This window comes from Pseudophryne corroboree, chromosome 9 (assembly GCF_028390025.1).
Source record: "Pseudophryne corroboree isolate aPseCor3 chromosome 9, aPseCor3.hap2, whole genome shotgun sequence".
In the NCBI taxonomy this organism is placed as follows: Eukaryota; Metazoa; Chordata; class Amphibia; order Anura; family Myobatrachidae; genus Pseudophryne; species Pseudophryne corroboree.
In genome coordinates this window covers 72,076,361-72,095,555 of record NC_086452.1, presented here as the reverse complement: position 1 = coordinate 72,095,555, position 19,195 = coordinate 72,076,361, and the positions used below count along the sequence as shown (strand labels likewise).

Genomic DNA, 19,195 nt, shown 5'->3' with positions numbered 1-19,195 from the left:
GGGAGGACACCAGGAGTCAGGGCGCACTGGGATGAACAGCTGGGAGCTCCATGAAACACAGCAGAAACCCGAGGTGGCCGCTCAGGTCACATCTCACAGACTCCCTGCTGGCGGAAGAAGCTTCTCACCCTAACCCAGTCTCTGGAGCTGTCACATTGCCGAGCCAGGATGGGCAGTCTGGCTGGTGGGATACTGTGGCCCGGTGGGGTGGCATGGGTGGGTAGGTAGGTAGATATGATACAGCTGCGCCATGGCCAGGCTCAGAGATATGGGTGTCTAGTTGGGAAGCTGCTGCTGCAGCCACGACTTGCATTTAAGCCACTGACCCTGGCTCTTATTTACGGATCAGCGTGCCGGGCACAGCGCTCCAGAACCACCTGTCCTGGCGCTCCAGCTACCTGGTCTTTTTTCCAACCAGCTGCTTCATAAATCTGGGGTTTCTATTTTATTCTTTCTATGGTCTAAAACATTGATTGTGCTTTGATATTCAATTTTGTTTTATTCTATTCTACAGTGTGATTTTCCTGCGGTTTCGCCGTATTCAAAAACCGCCACCAAACCACCACAGAACTGCCGGTGGTTTACAATCTGGCGCTTAGTAAATTTTAAATCTTTATAGGGGGGAGATGTAACAAAAACGTTTGGAGAGAGATAAAGTACCAACCAATCAGTCCTGACGCTTTTGAAACACAGCCTGTAAACGGACAGAAGCTGATTGGTTGTGGTACTCTCTACTTTATCTCACTTCAAGAAACATACATCTCCCCCTGTGTATGTTTCTGTCTCTGTTGTAATATTTATTTTGTGTGAGAATCTAGATACAGCTGCTGCCTGTGTACATCATATACAATGTATAGTTATTAAAGCAGCTCACTCTATTTTTGGCATGTAGCGTTCCATTGTTTCTGTCATTTGCTGGTTGTTATTATTAGAGGCAAGAAGTCACATGACAGGATCCAGCTGCAATTGCATTGTTCGCCATGAGTATCTGCAGTGATATGTTTTTACATAGTTCATATTGAAAGCACGGCAAGAAAACCCCAGGTACTTTCTCATATAGGAGTGACTGCATGTTCAGCAGAGCGCAGGCAGGTCATACTTGCCTACCTGACCCTCTCCATGAGGGAGAAAATGCTCTGTTCCTGGGCTTTCCTACTAATGTATGATTGCTATCACCTGTGGTGAGCTAGGTAATTGATAAGAAAGGTGTTTCCCTTCAGGTGATGGCAATCATACATTACCAGGAAAGTCCAGGAACAGAGCATTTTCTCCCTCATGGAGAGGGTCAGGTAGGCAAGTATGAGGCAGGTAGAGGGCCCGTCCGGCAGATGCTGTAGTGTAGCATTATTTCACCGGCCGACCACTACCAGTGCAATAATGTTTTCTTTGTTATTGCAGAGAGCATTACATCATGATGTCACGCAGCACCGCACTGCTGAATGACAGCAGAGGAGCCGTGGTGGGCAGGAGAATACATAGAAGCAGGTACGTATGGGTTGGAGGGACATTGGGCCTAATTCTGAGTTGATCGCAGCAGCAAGTTTGTTAGAAATTGGGCAAAACCATGTGCACTGCAGTGGAGACAGATATAACATGTGCAGAGAGAGTTAGATTTGGGTGGGGTGTGTTCAAACTGAAATCTAATTTGCAGTGTAAAAATAAAGCAGCCGGTATTTACCCTGCACAGAAACAAAATAACCCACCCAAATCTAACTCTCTCTGCAAATGTTATATCTACAACCCCCCCCCCCCCCCCCCCCCCTGCAGTGCATATGGCTTTGCCCAATTGCTAACAAACTTGCTGCTGCGATCAACTCAGAATTACCCCCATTATGCGGCTGGCTAGAGGCAGGGTTGGACTGGCCCACAGTGGTACAGGGGAAACCCCCGGTAGGCATTACTGCATAGCTGCATACCTCCTCCTCTAGGGATTAGGTTCCAGACTGTGCACATGTTACACATATTACACTATACTGCACAGGGGTCAGGACTGAAATGCCGGCTGACAGGATGCCGGCCGACAGAATACCGACCGCAGCATCCCAATGTTCAGAATCCCGACAGGGGAAGTATAGTGGTGTACTTACCTTCCCCCAATGCCCCCCTAACACCTCCACTTCCCCCGCAGCCTAACCCTAACCCTCCCATCAGTGTCTAACCATAACCCTTCCCCTCCCTGCAGCCTAGGTGCCTGAACCTAACGCCCCTCCCCACAGCCAAACCCTCCCCCCACAGCCAAAACCTAACCTCCCCCGCACGGCTTACCTCTCCGGCGGCCCGTCAGTGTATCGATCGGGATCCTGGGTGTCGGGATGCTGGTGCCGGCATTCTGATCAGTGTCAGGATTCCGGTGTTGGTATTTTGACAGCTGGGATCCTGACCGCCGTGATCGTGACTGGTGTATTCTCTACAGTGCGTTGCTGTTATTAATCTGGTACATTATCATGCATGGACTACGAGTGTTTACTGTATATATTTATGATGGGGCCCAGACCATGCACTCTCTAATGGTTAGCCATCCCTCTGTAGTGGTTGGCAACACCTCCTCTGGAGACTGACCACACCCCTACACATGGGCCCCCACCGCTACATTCCTCTGGTGGGCACTTCAAGGCTCCGTTCGACACTGGCTAGAGGGATGCTGTGGGTGCTAGGGTTGAAGAGAAAGAAGGCAGCTGGAGGGACACGGGGGGGGGGGGGGCTGGATAGGAAGGACACTGTGGGGCTGACTGGAAGGACAATGTGGGACTGGCTGTCGTTACGCTGTGGATCTAGCTGGAAGGATGCTGTGGGGGTTAGGGCTGAAGGAACGCTGTGGGGGTTAGGGCTGAAGAAACGCTGTGGGGATGAGGGCCCTAAAAAAATGGGTGCCATGATTTCTGTTGGAGTAGCTATGCTTAACCTGATTGTGTGAATGATGTCATCTGATAGAAAACCTTTAATCAGAGAGAGGAGAGCTGCGATGGAGGTGTCACTTCCTGTCTGAATGGGGACAACATCAATATATTAAGTCACCCAGGACCCAGGACACATCACTACAGGCCATACTTGCCTACATTCTATTTCTCCTCTCCGGGAGAAGGCCGGAGAGGAGACGCTGCAGGAGTATTTGGGGAGGGGGGGGGGGGGGGCTGGACTGTGACATCGCTAAGCCCCGCCCCCACATCGGGAAATGCCGCTATTCGTGGATCCGCGGGAAGGGGGCGGGGCTAAAAGACGCAATTTGCGCCATTTTAACCCCTTCTCCACCCGACGGACCCGCGAATACGGGAGATTTTCTCTCCATTCTGCTCGCATCACTAGGGTGCGAGCAGGATGCGGGAGACCTGCCCACTCTTCCAGGGGTGCGGGGGGCTACCCCAAAAAACGGGAGCCTCCCGCAGCTTCCGGGAGAGTAGGTAAGTATGCTACAGGCAAAACCTAAAGTTAGTGGAAACTTAACTCTTAGGGGGACATGTACTAAGCAGTGATAAAAGTGGAGAACTGAGCCAGTGGAGAAGCTGTCCATGGCAACCAATCAGCTGCTCTGTCTACTTTTATAGTATACAAATTATAAATGTTACATCAATGCTGATTGGTTGCCATGGGCAACTTCTCCACTGGCTCACTTCTCCATTTTTATCACTGCTTAGTACATGTCCCCCTTAATTTCCATTCCCAAAATTCTGTACAGAAAAGACAATTTATAGGCAGCATATTTTTTTTTTTAACTAATATAATACTGCTCATTCTCTTGCCTCCCTCTAAACCGGGGATGGGGAACCTTCGGCCCTCCAGCTGTTGTTGAACTACACATCCCAGCATGCCCTGCAACAGTTTTTGCATGGCTAAATAGAAAAACTGTAGCAAGGCATGCTGGTATGTATAGTTCAACAACAGCTGGAGGGCTGAAGGTTCCCCATCACTGCTCTAAACTGTATCAAATGCAGCTGGCAGTCTACACAGCACCGGCTGGTGGGTGCAGGTGGTAGATATGTCATTTATGCTGAAATTTGGAGTCATTATTGGTTAATTTAAAGTGACAGTATCACTTTATAGTGGACGGAGTGTGAGCTGTGTGCAATACATTGGTCTTATAAATTCACAGGTCACAATAGGGGGTAGGTTTCAAGCCTTGGAGAGAGAAGCCCTGGATAAATGACATATCATGCGACTGCGCGATAGATCGTTCATGGCCGCATTGAGAATGCTTGCCGTCGGGTCGTCGCATCTGATGTGCGGAACATCAGATGTGACAACCCCAATGTCGGCAGACAGGAGCGTGCAATCAGACGATGTGTACGATATTACTCCACGATATGTGGGATTGGATTATATATTGTCTGCTCCGTACCCAGCCATAGAGTAACAACCAATCAGCTTCTGTAACTTTTCTAGGACAACCTGTAAAATGACAGAAACTGATTGGTTGGTACTTTATCTCTCTCCAATGCTTGATACATCTTCCACAAAGACAGTTAATCTGAATCGTCACAATTCAAGTTCAAACAAGCTGTAATATCCAGTTAGACAACTTTCACGTGGGAACTGCGGCAGCCCCATGAATAAATATCAATGCCTATAAATCTATATTAAAGCCTGATCATACGGTATATTTCTGCCTCTCTGCGTCTGTACTTATATTTGTGTGTATGTGTATATATAATATATATATGGACCCTCACCTCACTCCGGGGTCCTCGGGATGTGTCAGACAACATTTAGGAGATGCAGAGAATCCTCCCAGCTCCTGTCACACGGAGATACTTTATGAAGTTTGCTTTCAAGAACTGTTCTTTTTTTTCCTGCAAGTGATGTCACATCCTGATTCTCTCTCCAAGTGTACAGCTGTTCCTGTAGCAACTTGTGTGCAATGAGTCAGACCAATAGTATGGCCCCCAACACACACCCAGAGGGAAGCACAATACACTACATGCTACTCCCACTGCACTGCACAGACACATCACACACACTAAGCCCTCTGCAAAGAGCAGCACAACACATACACTACACCCTCTGCACAGAGCAGCAGCCACACTACATCCACCACAGAGACCAGCACAACACAATATATACTATACCACCTGGACAGAACAGCACCCACACTACACCCACCCCAAAGACCAGCACAACACAGTATATACTACACCACCTGGACAGAACAGCACCCACACTACACCCACCCCAAAGATCAGCACAACACAGTATATACTACACCACCTGGACAGAACAGTACCCACACTACACCCGCCACAAAGACCAGCACAACACAATATATACTATACCACCTGGACAGAACAGCACCCACACTACACCCACCCCAAAGATCAGCATAACACAGTATATACTACACCACCTGGACAGAACAGCACCCACACTACACCCACCCCAAAGATCAGCACAACACAGTATATACTACACCACCTGGACAGAACAGCACCCACACTACACCCGCCACAAAGACCAGCACAACACAGTATATACTACACCACCTGGACAGAACAGCACCCACACTACACCCGCCACAAAGACCAGCACAACACAGTATATACTAGAGATGAGCAGGTTCGGTTTTTCGAGTACCAAACCCTCCGAACTCCACGTGGTTTACACGGGTCCGAGGCAGGCTCGGTTATTCCCGCCTGACTCGGAAAACCCAAACGAGGCAAACGTCATCATCCCGCTGTCGGATTCTCGCGAGATTCGGATTCCATATAAAGAGCCGCGCGTCGCCGACATTTTCACTCGTGCATTGTAGAGAGAGCAGAGAGGACGTGGCTACATTCTCTCAGTGGCAAATCTCAATATATCAGTGCTCAGTATCAGTGCTTACTTATTGCTGCTCATTAGTATTAGTACTAGTAGTTTGTCTCTCTTGTGCATATTGCTGCTCAGTGTCAGTTCTCAGTAGTATCATCATCAGTGCTCAGTATCACTGCTCATTGTCTTGTGCTGTATTGTGGTGCTCAGTAATACTACAGTACATTACTAATATACTAGTCCAGTGTCTTGTGCTGCATCTTGCTGCTCAGTGTCAGTTCTCAGTATTATCACCATCAGTGCTCAGTACCACTGCTCATTGTCTTGTGCTACATTGTGATGCTCAGTAATACTACAGTACATTACTAATATACTAGTCCAGTGTCTTGTGCTGCATCTTGCTGCTCAGTGTCAGTTCTCAGTATTATCACCATCAGTGCTCAGTACCACTGCTCATTGTCTTGTGCTACATTGTGATGCTCAGTAATACTACAGTACATTACTAATATACTAGTCCAGTGTCTTGTGCTGCATCTTGCTGCTCAGTGTCAGTTCTCAGCAGTATCCTCATCAGTGCTCAGTATCACTGCTCATTGTCTTGTGCTGCATTGTGGTGCTCAGTAATACTACAGTACATTACTAATATACTAGTCCAGTGTCTTGTGCTGCATATTGCTGCTCAGTGTCAGTTCTCAGTAGTATCCCCATCAGTGCTCAGTATCACTGCTCATTGTCTTGTGCTGCATTGTGGTGATCAGTAATACTACAGTACATTACTAATATACTAGTCCAGTGTCTTGTGCTGCATCTTGCTGCTCAGTGTCAGTTCTCAGTATTATCACCATCAGTGCTCAGTACCACTGCTCATTGTCTTGTGCTACATTGTGATGCTCAGTAATACTACAGTACATTACTAATATACTAGTCCAGTGTCTTGTGCTGCATCTTGCTGCTCAGTGTCAGTTCTCAGTATTATCACCATCAGTGCTCAGTACCACTGCTCATTGTCTTGTGCTACATTGTGATGCTCAGTAATACTACAGTACATTACTAATATACTAGTCCAGTGTCTTGTGCTGCATCTTGCTGCTCAGTGTCAGTTCTCAGCAGTATCCTCATCAGTGCTCAGTATCACTGCTCATTGTCTTGTGCTGCATTGTGGTGCTCAGTAATACTACAGTACATTACTAATATACTAGTCCAGTGTCTTGTGCTGCATATTGCTGCTCAGTGTCAGTTCTCAGTAGTATCCCCATCAGTGCTCAGTATCATTGCTCATTGTCTTGTGCTGCATTGTGGTGCTCAGTAATACTACAGTACATTACTAATATACTAGTCCAGTGTCTTGTGCTGCACCTTGCTGCTCAGTGTCAGTTCTCAGTATTATCACCATCAGTGCTCAGTACCACTGCTCATTGTCTTGTGCTGCATTGTGGTGCTCAGTAATACTACAGTACATTACTAATATACTAGTCCAGTGTCTTGTGCTGCATCTTGCTGCTCAGTGTCAGTTCTCAGTATTATCACCATCAGTGCTCAGTACCACTGCTCATTGTCTTGTGCTACATTGTGATGCTCAGTAATACTACAGTACATTACTAATATACTAGTCCAGTGTCTTGTGCTGCATCTTGCTGCTCAGTGTCAGTTCTCAGCAGTATCCTCATCAGTGCTCAGTATCATTGCTCATTGTCTTGTGCTGCATTGTGGTGCTCAGTAATACTACAGTACATTACTAATATACTAGTCCAGTGTCTTGTGCTGCATATTGCTGCTCAGTGTCAGTTCTCAGTAGTATCCCCATCAGTGCTCAGTACCACTGCTCATTGTCTTGTGCTGCATTGTGGTGCTCAGTAATACTACAGTACATTACTAATATACTAGTCCAGTGTCTTGTGCTGCATCTTGCTGCTGTAGGGTTCTGTGGTAGTGTCCTGTCACTGTGCATAGGTCATCATCATTCCAGTCACAGTGGTATCTTGTATCTATCTAGTGGTATCTAATTCCAGACATTACCGCTGTCTAATTCCAGATATATTACTGGCATATAATTCCACACATTAAAAAATGGAGAACAAAAATGTGGAGGGTAAAATAGGGAAAGATCAAGATCCACTTCCACCTAGTGCTGAAGTTGCTGCCACTAGTCATGGCAGAGACGATGAAATGCCATCAACGTCTGCCAAGGCCGATGCCCAATGTCATAGTAGAGAGCATGTAAAATCCAAAAAGCAAAAGTTCAGTAAAATGACCCAAAAATCTAAATGAAAATCGTCTGAGGAGAAGCGTAAACTTGCCAATATGCCATTTACGACACAGAGTGGCAAGGAACGGCTGAGGCCCTCTCCTATGTTCCTCATGACTAGTGGTACAGCTTCACATGATGCGTTCTTCTAAATCACAAATCCCCAAGGAGAGTCCAATTGTGTCGGTTGCGATGCCTGACCTTCCCAACACTGGACGGGGAGAGGTGGCGCCTTCCACCATTTGCACGCCCCCTGCAAGTGCTGGAAGGAGTACCCACAGTCCAGTTCCTGATCTTCAAATTGAAGATGTCACTGTTGAAGTACACCAGGATGAGGATATGGGTGTTGCTGACGCTAAGGTGGAAATTGACGAGGAGGATTCTGATGGTGAGGTAGTTTGCTTAAGTCAGGTACTTGGGGAGACAACTGTTGTCCGTGGGATGATTAAGGCCATTGACATGCCTGGTCAAAATACATAAAAAATCACCTCTTCAGTGTGGAATTATTTCAACAGAAATGCAGACAACAGGTGTCAAGTCGTGTGTTGCCTTTGTCAAGCTGTAATAAGTAGGGGTAAGGACGTTACCCACCTAGGAACATCCTCCCTTATACGTCACCTGGAGCGCATTCATCAGATGTCATTGATAAGTTAAAAAACTTTGGGTGACAGCGGAAGCAGTCCACTGACAACTAAATCCCTACTTCCTCTTGTAACCAAGCTCCTGCAAACCACACCACCAACTCCCTCAATGTCAATTTCCTCCTTAGACAGGAACGCCAATAGTCCTGCAGGCCATGTCACTGGCAAGTCTGACGAGTCCTCTCCTAACTGGGATTCCTCCAATGGATCCTTGAGTGGAACGCCTACTGCTGCTGGTGCTGCTGTTGTTGCTGCTGGGAATTGATCGTCATCCCAGAGGGGAAGTTGGAAGACCGCTTGTACTACTTCCAGTAAGCAATTGACTGTCCAACAGTCCTTTGTGAGGAAGATGAAATATCACAGCAGTGAAACTGTTGCAAAGCAGATAACTCAGGCCTTGACAACTATGTTGGTGTTAGACGTGCGTCCGGTATCCACCGTTAGTTAACAGGGACTTAGAGAATTGCTTGAGGTAGTGTGTACCCGGTATCAAATCCCATCTAGGTTCCACATCTCTAGGCAGGCGATACCGAGAATGTACATGTGGACAAGTGGAGCAGGGCAGACTCAGGACTATATGACTGTGACAGCCCACTGGGTAGATGTATTGCCTCCCGCAGCAAGAACAGCAGCGGCGGCACCAGTAGCAGCATCTCGCAAACACCAACTCGTTCCTAGGCAGGCTACGCTTTGTATCACCGCTTTCCATAAGAGGCACACAGCTGACAACCTCTTACGGAAACTGAGGAACATCATCGCAGATTGGCTAACCCCAAATGGACTCTCCTGGGGATTTTTGATATCGGACAACGCCACCAATATTGTGCGTGCATTACATGTGGGCAAATTCCAGCACGTCCCATGTTTTGCACATACAATTAATTTGGTGGTGCAGATTTTTTTGAAAAACGACAGGGGCGTGCAGGAGATGCTGTCGGTAGCCCGAAAAATTGCGGGCCACTTTCGGCATTCAGCCACTGCGTGCCGAAGACTGGAGCACCAGCAAACACTCATGAACATGCCCTGCCATCAGCTGAAGCAAGAGGTGGTAACGAGGTGGAATTCAACCCTCTATATTCTTCAGAGGATGGAGGAGCAGCAAAAGGCCATTCAAGCCTATACATCTGCCTACGATATAGGCAAAGGAGGGGGAATGCACCTGACTCAAGCGCAGTGGAGAATGATTTCCATGTTGTGCAAGGTTCTCCAACCCTTTGAACTTGCCACACGTGAAGTCAGTTCAGACACTGCCATCCTAAGTCAGGTCATTCCCCTCATCAGGCTTTGCAGAAGCAGCTGGAGAGATTGAAGGAGGAGCTAAAACGGAGCGATTCCGCTAGGCATGTGGGACTTGTGGATGGAGCCCTTCATTCGCTTAACCAGGATTCACGGGTGGTCAATCTGTTGAAATCAGAGCACTATTTTGGCCACCGTGCTCGATCCTAGGTTTAAAGCCTACATTGTATATCTCTTTCCGGCAGACACAAGTCTGCAGATGTTCAAAGACCTGCTGGTGAGACAATTGTCAAATAAAGCGGAACGTGACCCGTCAACAGCTCCTCCTTCATTTTCTACCACCACTGGAGCTGCCAGGAAAAGGATAAAATTTCCAAAACCACCCGCTGGCGGTGATGCAGGGCAGTCAGGAGCAAGTGCTGACATCTGGTCCGGACTGAAGGACCTGCCAACGATTACTGAAATGTCGTCTACTGTCACTGCATATGATTCTGTAACCATTAAAAGAATGGTGGAGGATTATATGAGTGACAGCATCACTGTAGGCATGCCAGACAGTCCGTACGTATACTGGCAGGAAAAAGAGGCAATTTGGAGGCCCTTGCACAAACTGGCTTTATTTTACCTAAGTTGCCCCCCTCCAGTGTGTACTCCGAAAGAGTGTTTAGTGCAGCCGGTCACCTTGTCAGCGATCGGCGTAGGAGGTTACTTCCAGAAAATGTGGAGAAGATGATGTTCATCAAAATGAATTAAAATAAATTCCTCCGTGGAGACATTTACCAGCAATTGCCTCCAGAAAGTACACAGGGACCTGTGATGGTGGATTCCAGTGGGAACGAATTAATACTCTGTGAGGAGGAGGATGTACACAGTGAAAGGGGTGAGGAATCGGGGGATGAGGATGAGGTGGACATCTTGCCTCTGTAGAGCCAGTTTGTGCAAGAAGAGATTGATTGCTTCTTTTTTGGTGTGGACCCAAACCAACCAGTCATTTCAGACCCTGTCGCTGAAATGATGGGTTTGTTAAAGTGTGCGTGTCCTGTTTATACAACATAAGAGTGGGTGGGAGGGCCCAAGGACAATTCCATCTTGCACCTCTTTTTTATTTATTTATCTTTGCATCATGTGCTGCTTGGGGACTATTTTTTTTAAGTGCCATCCTGTCTGACACTGCAGTGCCACTCCTAGATGGGCCAGGTGTTTGTGCCACCCACTTGGGTCGCTTAGCTTAGTCATCCAGCGACCTCGGTGCAAATTTTAGGACTAAAAATAATATTATGAGGTGTTCAGAATAGACTGGAAATGAGTGGAAATTATGGTTATTGAGGTTACTAATACTATAGGATCAAAATGACCCCCAAATTCTATGATTTAAGCTGTTTTTGATAGTCTTTTGAAAAAAAACACCCGTATCCAAAATGCAACCGAATCCGACAAAAATTAGAAAGGAAGGTTTTCCCAAAACGCGCCCGAATCCAAAACACGACCACGGAACCGAATTCAAAACCAAAACACAAAACACAAAAAGTGTCCGGTGCACATCTCTAGTATATACTACTAGACACCACCTGGACAGAACAGCATCCACACTACACCCACCACAAAGACAAGCACAACACAGTATACACTACACCACCTGGACAGAACAGCACCCACACTACACCCACCACAAAGATCAGCACAATTCAGTATATACTACACCACCTGGATAGAACAGCAGCCACACTACACCCGCCACAAAGACCAGCACAACACAATATATACTACACCACCTGGACAGAACAGCACCCACACTAGACCCGCCACAGAGACCAGCACAACACAATATATACTACACCACCTGGACAGAAGAGCACCCACACTACACCCATCACATAGATCAGCACAACTCAGTATATACTACACCACCTGGATAGAACAGCAGCCACACTACACCCACCACAATGACCAGCACAACACAGTATATACTACACCACCTGCACAGAACAGCAGCCAAACTACACCCACCACAAAGATCAGCACAACACAATATCTATTACACCACCTGGACAAAACAGCACCCAAACTACACCCACCACAAAGACCAGCATAACACAATATATACTACACCACCTGGACAGAACAGCAGCCATACTACACCCACCACAAAGACCAGCACAACATAGTATATACTACACCACCTGGACAGAACGCTTAGAATATACGCTATAACATACTTGCCTACTTTTGAAAAAGCATTTCAGGGAGACCGTGAAAGTAACACCTATCAGTGCGGACGTGTACCGCTACATCGGAGAGTCGTGTCATGAAAATGACTTACATCCAAATGTAAATGAGCCCCAAAGTTAGTAAGATCCACTTGTTGAAGAAAAGACACTGATATTTTGCTGAATTTGCTCAGGTATTGTGTTTATGAAGAGGTTCCATATACTGTAAGTGGCCGCAAGAAACCTTATTTAAAATGCATGTAGCCAATGCAGGGAAATGGCACTGATGAGCCCATTTGAATGCATGTGTCTCTGATTTTTCTATTTTTCCCCAAGAATGTAACAGCTGCATAATGGGGTTAAGGTGCAATCAGGAGATTGCTGGAGTTTTCAGGGAGTGAGGGAGAATGCTGCTATTTCAGGGAGTCTCCTGCAGAATGAGGGAGGGTACGGCAACTATGTGCTATGGGCCTTATTCAGAGATGAGCATAGAACGCATTGCTGCTGCGTCTTTGGATGAAGGCACAGCATCGGATCACTAGCACAACCATCGGTCGTAATGTTGGCAGCATGGGTCATCTGAGTAAGTCAATGCTTACTCAGAATGACTAGCAGAATTGCTTTGCTGGGGTCAGACCCTGGCCTCGGCACTCCCAGGAAATGTGGCAACATGGGAATGCCGGCCAGCTCCGTCCACCTCCAGCCCTCAAACGCTAGCCATCTGTCAGTCTGGCTGCGTCTTAAGGCCCATACACACTAGGCGATTTTGAGCTCAGAATAGCTCACTTCTGGCATTTTGAGCTACTTTGAGCTCAAAATCTCCTAGTGTGTATGGCCGGGTGATGAGCGCTGATGCGCACTCCCGCATCATCAATGGCCGCCGCCGTCGGTCAGCCTGTTTTACCGGCCGAGTGAACCACTTTCCACAGTCTCCTACTGTGGAAAGTGGTTCACCCTCGTGAACATTGATGGGCCGGGTGAAAATCGCTCAGTGTGTATGCACTGTGCGATTTTCCGCCCAGCAATGTTCACATCATCGCTCTGCATACACGCTGGGCAAAACCTCCAGTGTGTATGCACCATTAGAGGGCACTGCATGCGATCCACAGGACCCGTTCTGCCCATGCGCACCATCAAAGATGTGCGCGAAGCATAGGGTTTGCATACAGATCAGAACAACTCACTACATACTACTTGTGCCACACAGAACTGCAACAGGCATGTCAAACTCAAAATCCCAAATGGGCTGTATAGTCAAAGTCTAAGGGGTATATGCAATTCACAGCGAATCGCGGCAAATTATCGCCGTTTTTTAATTCGACACAATTCGACAGGTGAATTCCGGCAGGTGGCTGCCGGAATTCACCATATTCAATGAAAAACGGATTCGACATTCCCGCGGGCGAAAAACGGCCGATTTGCCGGATTTTGCCGCGAATTAAAAAAATGGGAAAAAACGGGAAAAACACGGAAAAAAATGGCGTGGGGTCCCCCCTCCAAAGCATAACCAGCCTCGGGCTCTTCGAGCTGGTCCTGGTTCTAAAAATGCGGGGACAAAATTGACATGGGATCCCCCGTATTTTTAAAACCAGCACCGGGCTCTGCGCCTGATGCTGGTGCAAAAAATACGGGGGACTAAAAGAGTAGGGGTCCCCCGTATTTTATACACCAGCATCGGGCTCCACTAGCTGGACAGATAATGCCACAGCCGGGGGTCACTTTTATACAGTGCCTTGCGGCCATGGCATTAAATATCCAACTAGTCACCCCTGGCCGGGGTACCCTGGGGGAGTGGGGACCCCTTCAATCAAGGGGTCCCCCCCCCCAGCCACCCAAGGGCCAGGGGTGAAGCCCGAGGCTGTCCCCCCCATCCAAGGGCTGCGGATGGGAGGCTGATAGCCTTGAGTAAAATGACAGAATATTGTTTTTTACAGTAGTACTACAAGTCCCAGCAAGCCTCCCCCGCAAGCTGGTACTTGGAGAACCACAAGTACCAGCATGCGGGAGAAAAACGGGCCCGCTGGTACCTGTAGTACTACTGGAAAAAAAATACCCAAATAAAAACAGGAGACACACACCTTGACAAGTACAACTTTATTACACACTGCCGACACACACATACTTACCTATGTTGACACGCCGACTGCCACAGTCTCCGACGATCCGAGGTACCTGTGAAAAAAATTAGACTCACCTCAATCCAGTGTCCGGGAGATAATCCACGTACTTGTTAAAAAAAAAACACGAACACCCGTACCATGCCGGATTGAAAGGGGTCCCATGTTTACACATCAGACCCCTTTCCCCGAATGCCGGGACACCACGTGACTCCTGTCACTGAGGTCCCTTTACCCGCCACAGAGACCAGCACAACACAATATATACTACACCACCTGGACAGAAGAGCACCCACACTACACCCATCACATAGATCAGCACAACTCAGTATATACTACACCACCTGGATAGAACAGCAGCCACACTACACCCACCACAATGACCAGCACAACACAGTATATACTACACCACCTGCACAGAACAGCAGCCAAACTACACCCACCACAAAGATCAGCACAACACAATATCTATTACACCACCTGGACAAAACAGCACCCAAACTACACCCACTACAAAGACCAGCATAACACAATATATACTACACCACCTGGACAGAACAGCAGCCATACTACACCCACCACAAAGACCAGCACAACATAGTATATACTACACCACCTGGACAGAACAGCAGCCATACTACACCCACCACAAAGACCAGCACAACATAGTATATACTACACCACCTGGACAGAACGCTTAGAATATACGCTATAACATACTTGCCTACTTTTGAAAAAGCATTTCAGGGAGACCGTGAAAGTAACACCTATCAGTGCGGACGTGTACCGCTACATCGGAGAGTCGTGTCATGAAAATGACTTACATCCAAATGTAAATGAGCCCCAAAGTTAGTAAGATCCACTTGTTGAAGAAAAGACACTGATATTTTGCTGAATTTGCTCAGGTATTGTGTTTATCAAGAGGTTCCATATACTGTAAGTGGCCGCAAGAAACCTTATTTAAAATGCATGTAGCCAATGCAGGGAAATGGCACTGATGAGCCCATTTGAATGCATGGGTCTCTGATTTTTCTATTTTTCCCCAAGAATGTAACAGCTGCATATTGGGGTTAAGGTGCAATCAGGAGATTGCTGGAGTTTTCAGGGAGTGAGGGAGAATGCTGCTATTTCAGGGAGTCTCCTGCAGAATGAGGGAGGGTGCGGCAACTATGTGCTATGGGCCTTATTCAGAGATGAGCATAGAACGCATTGCTGCTGTGTCTTTGGATGAAGGCACAGCATCGGATCACTAGCACAACCATCGGTCGTAATGTTGGCAGCATCGGTCATCTGAGTAAGTCAAAGCTTACTCAGAATGATTAGCAGAATTGCTTTGCTGGGGTCAGACCCTGGCCTCGGCACTCCCAGGAAACGTGGCGACATGGAAATGCCGGCCAGCTCCGTCCACCTCCAGCCCTCAAACGCTAGCCATCTGTCAGTCTGGCTGCGTCTTAAGGCCCATACACACTAGGCGATTTTGAGCTCAGAATAGCTCACTTCTGGCATTTTGAGCTACTTTGAGCTCAAAATCTCCTAGTGTGTATGGCCGGGTGATGAGCGCTGATGCGCACTCCCGCATCATCAATGGCCGCCGCCGTCAGTCAGCCTGTTTTACCGGCCGAGTGAACCACTTTCCACAGTCTCCTACTGTGGAAAGTGGTTCACCCTCGTGAACATTGATGGGCCGGGTGAAAATCGCTCAGTGTGTATGCACTGTGCGATTTTCCGCCCAGCAATGTTCACATCATCGCTCTGCATACACGCTGGGCAAAACCTCCAGTGTGTATGCACCATTAGAGGGCACTGCATGCGATCCACAGGACCCGTTCTGCCCATGCGCACCATCAAAGATGTGCGCGAAGCATAGGGTTTGCATACAGATCAGAACAACTCACTACATACTACTTGTGCCACACAGAACTGCAACAGGCATGTTAAACTCAAAATCCCAAATGGGCTGTATAGTCAAAGTCTAAGGGGTATATGCAATTCACAGCGAATCGCGGCAAATTATCGCCGTTTTTTAATTCGACACAATTCGACAGGTGAATTCCGGCAGGTGGCTGCCGGAATTCACCATATTCAATGAAAAACGGATTCGACATTCCCGCGGGCAAAAAACGTCCGATTTGCCGGATTTTGCCGCGAATTAAAAAAATGGGAAAAAACTAGTGATGAGCACCGGAAATTTTTCGGGTTTTGGTTTTGGGTTCGGTTCCGCGGCCGTGTTTTGGGTTCGAACGCGTTTTGGTAAAACCTCACCGAATTTTTTTTGTCGGATTCGGGTGTGTTTTGGATTCGGGTGTTTTTTCCAAAAAACACTAAAAAACAGCTTAAATCATAGAATTTGGGGGTCATTTTGATCCCAAAGTATTATTAACCTCAATAACCATAATTTCCACTCATTTTCAGTCTATTCTGAACACCTTGCAATATTATTTTTAGTCCTAAAATTTGCACCGAGGTCGCTGGATGGCTAAGCTAAGCGACCCAAGTGGCCGACACAAACACCTGGCCCATCTAGGAGTGGCACTGCAGTGTCACGCAGGATGGCCCTTCCAAAAAACACTCCCCAAACAGCACATGACGCAAAGAAAAAAAGAGGCGCAATGAGGTAGCTGTGTGAGTAAGCTAAGCGACCCTAGTGGCCGACACAAACACCTGGCCCATCTAGGAGTGGCACTGCAGTGTCACGCAGGATGGCCCTTCCAAAAAACACTCCCCAAACAGCACATGACGCAAAGAAAAAAAGAGGCGCAATGAGGTAGCTGTGTGAGTAAGCTAAGCGACCCTAGTGGCCGACACAAACACCTGGCCCATCTAGGAGTGGCACTGCAGTGTCACGCAGGGTGGCCCTTCCAAAAAACACTCCCCAAACAGCACATGACGCAAAGAAAAAAAGAGGCGCAATGAGGTAGCTGTGTGAGTAAGCTAAGCGACCCTAGTGGCCGACACAAACACCTGGCCCATCTAGGAGTGGCACTGCAGTGTCACGCAGGATGGCCCTTCCAAAAAACACTCCCCAAACAGCACATGACGCAAAGAAAAAAAGAGGCGCAATGAGGTAGCTGTGTGAGTAAGCTAAGCGACCCTAGTGGCCGACACAAACACCTGGCCCATCTAGGAGTGGCACTGCAGTGTCACGCAGGATGGCCCTTCCAAAAAACACCCCCCAAACAGCACATGACGCAAAGAAAAATGAAAGAAAAAAGAGGTGCAAGATGGAATTGTCCTTGGGCCCTCCCACCCACCCTTATGTTGTATAAACAGGACATGCACACTTTAACCAACCCATCATTTCAGTGACAGGGTCTGCCACACGACTGTGACTGAAATGACGGGTTGGTTTGGACCCCCACCAAAAAAGAAGCAATTAATCTCTCCTTGCACAAACTGGCTCTACAGAGGCAAGATGTCCACCTCATCATCATCCTCCGATATATCACCGTGTACATCCCCCTACTCACAGATTATCAATTCGTCCCCACTGGAATCCACCATCTCAGCTCCCTGTGTACTTTGTGGAGGCAATTGCTGCTGGTGAATGTCTCCACGGAGGAATTGATTATAATTCATTTTAATGAACATCATCTTCTCCACATTTTCTGGATGTAACCTCGTACGCCGATTGCTGACAAGGTGAGCGGCGGCACTAAACACTCTTTCGGAGTACACACTTGTGGGAGGGCAACTTAGGTAGAATAAAGCCAGTTTGTGCAAGGGCCTCCAAATTGCCTCTTTTTCCTGCCAGTATAAGTACGGACTGTCTGACGTGCCTACTTGGATGCGGTCACTCATATAATCCTCCACCATTCTTTCAATGGGGAGAGAATCATATGCAGTGACAGCAGACGACATGTCCGTAATCGTTGTCAGGTCCTTCAGTCCGGACCAGATGTCAGCATCAGCAGTCGCTCCAGACTGCCCTGCATCACCGCCAGCGGGTGGGCTCGGAATTCTGAGCCTTTTCCTCGCACCCCCAGTTGCGGGAGAATGTGAAGGAGGAGATGTTGACAGGTCGCGTTCCGCTTGACTTGACAATTTTGTCACCAGCAGTTCTTTGAACCCCAGCAGACTTGTGTCTGCCGGAAAGAGAGATCCAAGGTAGGTTTTAAATCTAGGATCGAGCACGGTGGCCAAAATGTAGTGCTCTGATTTCAACAGATTGACCACCCGTGAATCCTTGTTAAGCGAATTAAGGGCTCCATCCACAAGTCCCACATGCCTAGCGGAATCGCTCTGTGTTAGCTCCTCCTTCAATGTCTCCAGCTTCTTCTGCAAAAGCCTGATGAGGGGAATGACCTGACTCAGGCTGGCAGTGTCTGAACTGACTTCACGTGTGGCAAGTTCAAAAGGTTGCAGAACCTTGCACAACGTTGAAATCATTCTCCACTGCGCTTGAGACAGGTGCATTCCACCTCCTATATCGTGCTCAGTTGTATAGGCTTGAATGGCCTTTTGCTGCTCCTCCAACCTCTGAAGCATATAGAGGGTTGAATTCCACCTCGTTACCACTTCTTGCTTCAGATGATGGCAGGGCAGGTTCAGGCGTTTTTGGTGGTGCTCCAGTCTTCTGTACGTGGTGCCTGTACGCCGAAAGTGTCCCGCAATTCTTCTGGCCACCGACAGCATCTCTTGCACGCCCCTCTCGTTTTTTAAATAATTCTGCACCACCAAATTCAAGGTATGTGCAAAACATGGGACGTGCTGGAATTTGCCCAGATTTAATGCACACACAATATTGCTAGCGTTGTCCGATGCCACAAATCCACAGGAGAGTCCAATTGGGGTAAGCCATTCTGCGATGATCTTCCTCAGTTGCCGTAAGAGGTTTTTAGCTGTGTGCGTATTCTGGAAAGCGGTGATACAAAGCGTAGCCTGCCTAGGAAAGAGTTGGCGTTTGCGAGATGCTGCTACTGGTGCCGCCGCTGCTGTTCTTGCGGCGGGAGTCCATACATCTACCCAGTGGGCTGTCACAGTCATATAGTCCTGAGCCTGCCCTGCTCCACT

General features: G+C 47.8%; 1 protein-coding gene across 1 annotated transcript in view; it reads right to left on the bottom strand.

The window, feature by feature from the left end:
• The window catches only part of MOB3C (MOB kinase activator 3C), a 62,618-nt gene extending 57,797 nt beyond the window's left edge, over window positions 1-4,821 (bottom strand). The window contains exon 1 of the mRNA XM_063939511.1: window positions 4,665-4,821. The gene's annotated coding sequence lies outside the window, so the exon portion shown is untranslated. The remainder of the gene's footprint in view (window positions 1-4,664) is intronic.
• Between the last annotated feature and the right edge of the window lie 14,374 nt (window positions 4,822-19,195).